Genomic DNA, 9,517 nt, shown 5'->3' on the forward strand with positions numbered 1-9,517 from the left:
GGAAGGGTTTTAAGCAGAGGAGGGACATCATCTGACTTACTCTGGCTGCTGTCCCACAAATGGTCTGAAGGGGCAAAAGGAGAATCAGGGGGCCGATTAGGAGACTGCCATAGTGAACCAGGTGGGAGCTCAGGCAGGTTGTAGGTGCGTCTTTGCAGGTTCAATAAGGGTCAGCCCCACAGGTGTGACACTTTTGCTGTCACACTGGGTCCTTTGCTCAGAAAAGCCTGTGCTTGTTTTCATGCTCTGCTGTCACCGTCTTGAAATATTTTTTCCGGCTTTATTGAGATACAATTAACATAACACTTGGTCAGCTTAAAGTGTACAACATAGTTATTTGATAAACCTGTATATTGTGGAACAATGACCATAGGTTATTTAACTATTTATTTTTTGTGTGATGAGAACATTTGAGATCTACGTTCTTAGCACCTTTCAAGAATATAATAGTTTTGTTAACTATAGTCACCATGATGTACGTTGGATTTCCCAAAACTTATTCATCTTATAACTGGAAGTTTATACTCTCTGACCACCATCTCCTCATTTTCCCCACTTCCCAGGCCCTGGCAACAACCGTTCTATTCTCTGTTTCTCTTTCAGAGTTTGGCTCTTTTAGAATACACATACATATAAGGTTATACAGTTCTACTTTTAATTTTTTTAAAGTTTACAGTGTGATCTGAACCATTTATATGCTGCAATCTGATTACCACCATAGCTTTACTTAACATCTATATCACATCCCATAATTATAATTTATTTTTGGTGAGAACATTTATGATCCAGCATCTTAGCAATTTTGAGATATATAAAACAGTATTGTCGTTAGTGATCACTGTGCTGCGTGTTAGGTCCACGTAACTTATTCATCTTCTAGTATCAGGTTTGTGCCTTTTAACAACATCTCCCCAATTTCTCCACCCCTCACCCCCTGGTAAGCACCGTTCTACTCTCTGTTGCTAAGGGTTTGGTTTTAGAGTCCATATATAGGTAATATACAATATTTGTCTTTGTCTGGCTTATCTCACTAAGTATAATGCCCTCAAGGCTCATCCATGATGTCTCAAATGGCAGGGTTTTCTTCTTTCTTTCTTTTTTTTTTCCTTCTTTCTTAAGGCTGAATAATATCCCATTGTATGTAAACACCACATCTTCTTTATTGATTCCTCTGTTGTGAATAAGGATGCAATAAACATGCGAGTGCAGGTATACTTTTGATACCTTGCTTTTATTTCCTTTTGCTATATACCAGGATGTGGTATTGCTGCAGCATATGGTCCTATATTTAATTTTTTGAGCAACCTCTAGTTTTTCCATAGTGACTAAACTATTTATATCCCCACCAACAGTACACAAGGTTCCCTTTTTTCCATACTCTCACCAATGCTTACCTCTTGTCTTGATAATAGTAATTCTAAAGCTGTGAGATGATACCTCATTGTGGTTTTGATTTGTATTTCCCCACTTTTTAGGGATGCTGAGCATCTTTTCATGTACTTGTTGACCGTTTAGAAGTCTTCTTTGGAAAAGTATGTATTCAATTCTACTGCCCATTTTTAAATTGGATTTTGTTTGCTGTTTTTGCTTGTTTGTTTTTGCTGTTGAGTTGTATGAGTTCAATATAAACAGATTTTGGATACTAACCTTTTATCCAATATATGCTTTGAGAACATATTCTCCTTTTTCTGTATTCTCCCTTAACATTTTGTTGATTGTTTCTTTTGCTGTGCAAGGGGTTTTTGGGTAGATGTAGATCCACTTACTGATTTTTTACCTTTGTTGCTTATGCTTTTAGGGTCATATCCAAAACAACCATTGCCAAGACCAATGTTAAGGCACTTCTTCTCTATGTTTCCTTCTAGGAGTTTCAGGGTATCAGTCCTTATGTTTGTCTCTAATCCATTTTGATTAATATTGGTGAGTGCTATAAGATAAGGGTCTAATTTCATTTTTCTGCATGTGGTTTTCCAATTTTCCCAACAGCATTTGTTGAAGACGCTATTCTTTCTCCATTCACAATAACATCAAAACCAATAAAATAGTTAGGAATAAATTTAACCAAGGAAGGGAAATAATTGTACAATAAACACTTGAAGATTTTGATGAAAAAAACTGAAGAAGAAAAAATAAAATAGAAAGATATACTATGCCCATGGATCAGAAGAATTAATATCATTTAGATGTCCACAGTACACATCTATAGATTCAATTAAATCTCTATCAAAATTCTAATGACGTTTTTCACAGATATAGAAAAAAAATCTTAAGCTTTATCAAACGAAAGACCCCAAATAGCCAAAGCAATCCTGAGAAAGGACAAGTTGGGAGGCATCAAACTTCCTGATTTAAAACTATATTACAGAGATACAGTAATTAAGACAGTATGGTACTGGCAAGAAAATAGTCACATAGTCAGTGGAACAGAATAGAGAGCCCAGAAATAAACTCCTGCATATAAAGTCAACTAATATTTGAGAAGGGAGTCACACATACTCAATGGGCAAATGATAGTCTCTTCAACAAATGGTACTGGGAGAACAAAATGACTACTTTTAATTTTTTGAGGAACCTCCATACTGTTTTTCACAGTGGCTGTAGTAATTTACATTTTCACCAAAAAGGATTTCCTTCTGTCCACATCCTTGCAAACAATTGTAATCTCTTGTCTCTTTGACTGTAGCCATTCTAACAGGTATGAGGTGGTATCTCATTACAGTTTTGATTTGCATTTCTGTGATGATGAATGATGCTGAACACCTTTTCATGTACCTGTTGGACACTTGTACTATTTTTTGAAAAGTGTCTAATCAGATCTTTTAACCATTTTTAATCAGATTATTTGTTTTTGTTTGTTTGCTGTTGTGTGATTTATTTATATACTTTCATAATTACCATTTATGATAAGACGGTTTGTTAATATTTTCTCCCATTCCATATGTTGCCTTTTCATTCTTTGGATTATTTCTTTTACTGTGCAGAAGGTTTTTAGGTTGACATAGTCCCACTTGTTTATTTCTCCTTTTGTTGCCTGTTATTTTGGGGTCATATGCAAAAAATAATTATTGCCAAGACCAATGTCAAGGAGCTTTACTCCTATATTTTCTTTTAGGATTTTTATTGTTTCAAGTCCTACATTTAAATATTTAATCCATTTTGAGGTAAATTGTGTGAATGATGTAAGATAAGGCTCCAATTCCATTCTTTTTGATTCCTACGATTGTACCAGTTTACACTTCCACCAAAAGTACATAAGAGTTGCCCTTTTTTTTTCTTCACATAAGCATTCTAGCAGGTATGAAGTGATATCTCATTGTGGTTTTGATTCGCACTTCCCTGATATTTAGATGAGCATCTTTTCACGTATCTGTTTGTCGTTTGGATGTCTTCTTTGGAGAAATGTCTATTCAAGTCTTTATCCCAGATTTTTATCTTTTTAGCCATTGAGCTTTATATATTCTTTATGTATTTTGGATAAAGCCCTTATCAGAAAGATGGTTTCCACATATGTTCTCCCATTCTGTAGGTTTCCTTTGTATTTGCTGATTGTTTATTTTGCTATGTAGAAGTGTTGTTTTTTAGTTTAATGTTTTTTGCTTTTTTGTTATTTTAGTTTTTATTTCATATGAAACAAGTTCCACTTGTTTATTTTGGTTTTTGTCACTTGCACCCTTGGTACAAATATCCAAAAAGTCTTTGTCAAAACCAGTATCAAAGACGCAAGAGGAGGAGATATGGAGAGATATGTATACGTATAGCTGATTCACTCTGTTATAAAGCAGAAACTAACACACCATTGTAAAGCAACTATACTCAAGAAAGATGTTAATTAAAAAAAAACCAATATCAAGGAGTTTATTCCTTAGGTTGTCTTCAAGTAACAGAAGAAGTAATAGTTTGGGGTCTTACATTTAAGCCTTTAGCTCATTTGGAGTTAATTTTTGTGAGAGGTAGAAGAAAGTGGTTTATTTCATTCTTCTGCTTGTAGTTCTCCAGTTTTTCCCGCACATTTGTTGAAGAAACTATTCTTTTACCATTGCATCTCTTGGCTCCCTTGTCAAATATTTGTTGACCATGTATGAGCTGGTTTATTTCTGGGCTCTTGATTCTGTTCCATTTGTCTATGTCTCTATTTTTTGCCAGTATCATACTGTTTTGATTACTATAGCTTTGTAATAAAGTTTGAAATCAGGAATTGTGATGCCTATAGATTTGTTCTTTTTTCTCCAGATTGATTTGGTTATTAGGGGTGTTGTGTGGTTTCATACAACTTTTAGCGTGGTTTTCTTTATTTCTGTGCAAAAGTCATTGGAATTTTGATAGGAATTGCATTGAATCTATAGATGGCTTTGTATAGTATGGACATTTTAACAATATTAATTCTTCCAATCCACGATCACTCTTTCCATTTATTTGTATCTTCTGAAGTTTCTTTCATCAAGGTCTTGTAGTTTTATAGATCTTTCACCTACTTGGTTTAATTTATTCCTAAGTGTTTTATCTATTTTTGAGGCTATTGTAAATATGATTGTTTTCCTTACTTCTTTTTTCAAATTGTTTGTGGTTAGTATATTAAAACACAGCTGTTGGTACTTCCCTGGTGGCACAGTGGTTAAGAATCCGCCTGCCAATGCAGGGGACATGGGTTTAATCCCTGGTCTGGGAAGATCCCACGTGCCACGGAGCAACTAAGCCCGTGCACCACAACTACTGAGCCTGCACTCTAGAGCCTGTGAGCCACAACTACTGAGGCCATGTACCGCAACTCCTGAAGCCCATGCACTCTAGGGCCCATGTGCCCCAACTTCTGAGCCTGCGTGCTGCAACTACTGAAGCCCACACACCTAGAGCCTGTGCTCCGCAGCAAGAGAAAACACTGCAATGAGAAGCCTGCATGCCGCAATGAAGAGTAGCCCCCACTCACAGCAACTAGAGAAAGCCTGTACGCATCAGTGAAGACCCAACTCAGCCAAAAATAAATAAATAAATAAAATAAAACACAGCTGTTTTTTCTACGTTGATTTTGTATCCTGCAACTTGACTAAATTTGTTTATTAGATATAATTTTTTTTGGTGGAATCTTTAAAATTTTTCATATATAAGATGATATTAAATGCAACCAGAGACAGTTTTACTTCATCCTTTCCAATTTGGATTTCTTTTATTTCCTTTTCTTGCCTAATTGAAATGGCTAGGACTTCCAGCACCATATTGAAAAGGAGTGATGACAATTGACATGCTTTTTCTTTTTCCTATTTTTAGCAGAAAATCTTTCAGAATTTCACCATTGAGAATAATGTTTGCTGTGAATTTGTTCTTTATGGCCTTTATTATGTTGAGGTACATTTTTCTAAACCAATTTTGGGAGGATGTTCAATTTTGTCAAGTGCCTTTTCTGTGTCTATTGAAATTACCATATGATTTTTATGTTTTATTCTATTAATGTGGTGCATCACATATTTTAATTTACATATTTTATTTAATTTACATTGAAGCATCCTTGCACCCCAGGGATAAATCCCACTTGGTCATGCATGGTGTATGATCCTTTTTGTATACCATTCAATTTGGTTTGCTAGTATTTTGTTGAGAATTTTTGCATTTATATTCATCAGGGATACTTCCCATTTTTTTTTTCTTTTTTTCTGGTAGTGTGCTTATGTAGGTTTGGTATCAAAGTTACGTCGGACCCATAAAATGAGTTTGGGAATGTTACTCCTCTTAATTTTTTTGGAAGAGTTTGTGATAGATTTGTATTAATTCTTATTTAAGTGTTTGGTAGAACTTCCCAGTGAAGCCATCTCATCTTTACCTTTTTCTGTTTGTAGGTTTTTGATTAATGATACAATCTCTTCACTCATCATTGATCTGTTTAGATTTTCTATTTTGTTTTGATTCAGTCTTGGTAGGTTTCTAGGAATTTGTTTCTTTCTTCTAGTTTATCCAATTTGTTGGAGTATACTTATTCATATTTGTCACTTATGATGTTGTATTTCTGTTGTATCAGTTGCAGTTTCTCATCGTTCATTTCTGATTTTGTGTATTTGAGTATTCTCTTTTATTCTTAGTATAGATAAAAGTTTGTCAATTTTGCTTATCTTTTTAAAAAAATCACACTTTGCATGGATGTTTTCTAGGTCTCTATTAATATCTGCTCTGATATTTCATTCCTTTTGCTTCATATGTGCTTAGTTTTTTGCTTTTTTTTCTACTTCCTTTAAGGGTAAAGTTAGATTGTTTATTTCTGATCTTTTTTTCTTACTGTAGGTGTTTATAATGATAAACTTCTTAATTACAGCTGTTTTTGTTGCATCCTGTAAGTTTTGCTAAGTTGTATTTCCATTTTATTTTGGTCTATATATATATATATATATATATATATACACACATATATATAGATCTATATCTATCTCTATATATGTATATTTGAAAGACATTATTGTAAAGCTGATGTAACCTTTTCCAGTTTTATTGAGATATAATTGACCTATGATTTGTCATACATATATTGTGAAATGATTACCACAATACAATTAGTTAACATACATCATCTCATGTAAAAAGATTCTTTTTTAATAGTACATATATGTTGTATATGTATATAGCAATGAGCTTCATCATTTGGGGGGAATTGGATCTGGCTAGGGCTTGGCCCTTATAATGAAGTTTGATGTCTTTTTCTACTTTTCAGGTGCGGTATTGACATGGTTGTCTGGAAAAGTTATTTACTTTCTAGTAATTTCAGAGATACATAAAACTTGCAGTAACAGTACAATGTACACTTTATCTCTAAGCTCAGATTCCTCAGTCATCATTGATTTTCCACATCTGCCAATCTAAATGAAGACCTCCAGTGCGTTCGACCTCAAACAGAGACACTCTCCCAGTAGACCACTGCCAAATGAGGAATTATTATGGTTTTCACTTTATAATCCCATCCACAGGCCCTGTTCAACTTTCACCACTTGCCCCAACTATATGGAAATGTGGTTTTCTATTCTGATCCAGTTTACTTTTTCTGGAACAGTTCTTGAGACTTTCCCTTATTTATAAAACCTTGATGGATTTCAAGTGCGTAAATGAATACGATCTGGGTGGTCTTTGCTGTATGGCTTCTTTCTCTTAGGATGTTTTCAGTGTTCATTCATGTTGTAGCATGTATCAGTACTTCATTCATATTTGTCATTGTGATTAAATCCATACAACATAATGTTTTCCATTTAAGCCACTTTAAGTATATAGTTCTACGACATTAACCACATTTACATCCATTAAACACCAACTCTCTTCAACCCCTGGGAATCACATTCTACTTTCTTTCTTTGAATTTGACTTATTTGGATATCTCATACTAGTGGAATCATAGCATGTTTGTACCTTTTTGGTCTGGTTTGTTTCAGTTAACATAATGACTTTAAGGTTCATCCACATTGTAGCATACCTTAAGTTTAAAGGCTGAATTGTATTCCATTGTGTATATACCACAGCTTGTTTATGGAACCATCTATCCATGGACACTTGGATTCCTTCCATCTTTGACCAGTATGAATAGTACTGGTATGAATATGAGTGTACAAATATGTGTTTCAGTCCCTGGTTTCAAACATTTTGGGTATACACCCCGAAGTGGAATTGACATATCATATGTTAATTTCACGTTTAAGTTTTTGCTATAATATTTTCCACAGTGGCTGCACCATTTCACTTTATTTTTTATAGAGCAGAAAAATGGAAGTCTTTGAATCTACCCTATTTTTCATATCCATTCATCCACTGATGGAATTTTGTATGGTTTCTACCTTTTGGGCTATTGTGAATAATGTTGCTATGAATATTTGTGTACCAGTTCTTGTTTGAACACCTGTTTTCAGTTCATTGACGTATATATCTAGGATTGGAGTTTTTGAAATAAACGGTAATTATATTTTCATCTTTTGGAGAAAATGCCAAACTGTTGTACGTATAGTCTGTACCGTTTTCCATTTCCACAAGCAAACCATAAGGGTCCCAATTTCTCAACATTGTTGCTAATATATTTATTGGTTCTTGATTATAATCATTTAGTGAATGTGACTAAATATTGCATTGCAGTTTTAATTAGTATTTCCATAACAACACAAAAGAAGTATACCTAAGATAATTTTATTAGAAACTCAAACCTCAGGATACTGATTTGTAGCCATAGCTGTCGCATAACCAAAAACTATTAACAGTCACCCTAAATAAATTTTAAAAACCATTAAGCCCAAAAATGATCCATCAAAATTCATTGCAATAATACAACCAGTTCTACCATGGAAATAAACCCAAACCCACTACAAATCTGTGAAGGTTTGGAAGAAAAACCTTATAAAACTAACAACAAAAATAGTACTTAAAATACTATGTATGTCATCATTATTCTTACACGGAATGGAACCATGCCAATGTAATGAAAAATCATCGTTGTTTTTCAACTATAAGAACACTAGTGATCAACATTTGAAGATTCCACACAGTAATCAAAATCATTAACAGTGCATTTATTGATCTACCAGTCCCATCAAATATCTCAGCACAATGAAATGCCCATTCTTTGCTTTGTATTTGTTTAATTTTGCAAATCATAACAGGTTTATTTCTAGCAATACACATCAGGTACAATAACTGTCTTCTAATCCATAACTCGTATGTAACAAGATGTAAACAACCTATGAATTATTTGATAGTTTCATGAAAACAGAGCTTCTATATTCTTTTTTTTTTGAATTTTATTTTATATATATTTTTTATACAGCAGGTTCTTATTAGTTAACCATTTAATACATATTAGTGTATATATGTCAATCCCAATCTCCTAATTCATCCTCCTCCCAGCTTTCCCCTCTTGGGGTCCATACAATTGTTCTCTACATCTGTGTCTCAATTTCTGCCCTGCAAACTGGTTCATCTGTACCATGTTTCTAGGTTCCACATATATGCATTAATATACGATTTTTGTTTCTCTCTTTCTGACTTACTTCAATCTGTATGACAGTGTCTAGATCCATCCATGACTCTACAAATGACCCAGTTTTGTTCCTTTTTATGGCTGAGTAATATTCCATTGTATATATGTACCACATCTTCTTTATCCATTTGTCTGTCGATGGGCATTTAGGTAGCCTCCATATCCTGGCTATTGTAAATAGTGCTGCAGTGAACATTGGCGTGCATATGTCTTTTTGAATTATGGTTTTCTCTGGGTATATGCCCAGTAGTGAGATTGCTGGGTCATATGGTAATTCTATTTTTAGTTTTTTAAGGAACCTCCGTAGTGGCTGTATCAATTTACATTTCCACCAACGGTGCAAGAGGGTTCCCTTTTCTCCACACCCTCTCCAGCATTTGTTGTTTGTAGATTTTCTGATGATGCCCATTCTAACTGGCATGAGGTGATACCTCATTGTAGTTTTGATTTGCATTTCTCTAATAACTAGTGATGTTGAGCAGCTTTTCATGTACTTCTTGGCCATCTGAATGTCTTCTTTGGAGAAAT

Source organism: Tursiops truncatus, chromosome 7, assembly GCF_011762595.2.
Source record: "Tursiops truncatus isolate mTurTru1 chromosome 7, mTurTru1.mat.Y, whole genome shotgun sequence".
Taxonomy (NCBI): Eukaryota; Metazoa; Chordata; class Mammalia; order Artiodactyla; family Delphinidae; genus Tursiops; species Tursiops truncatus.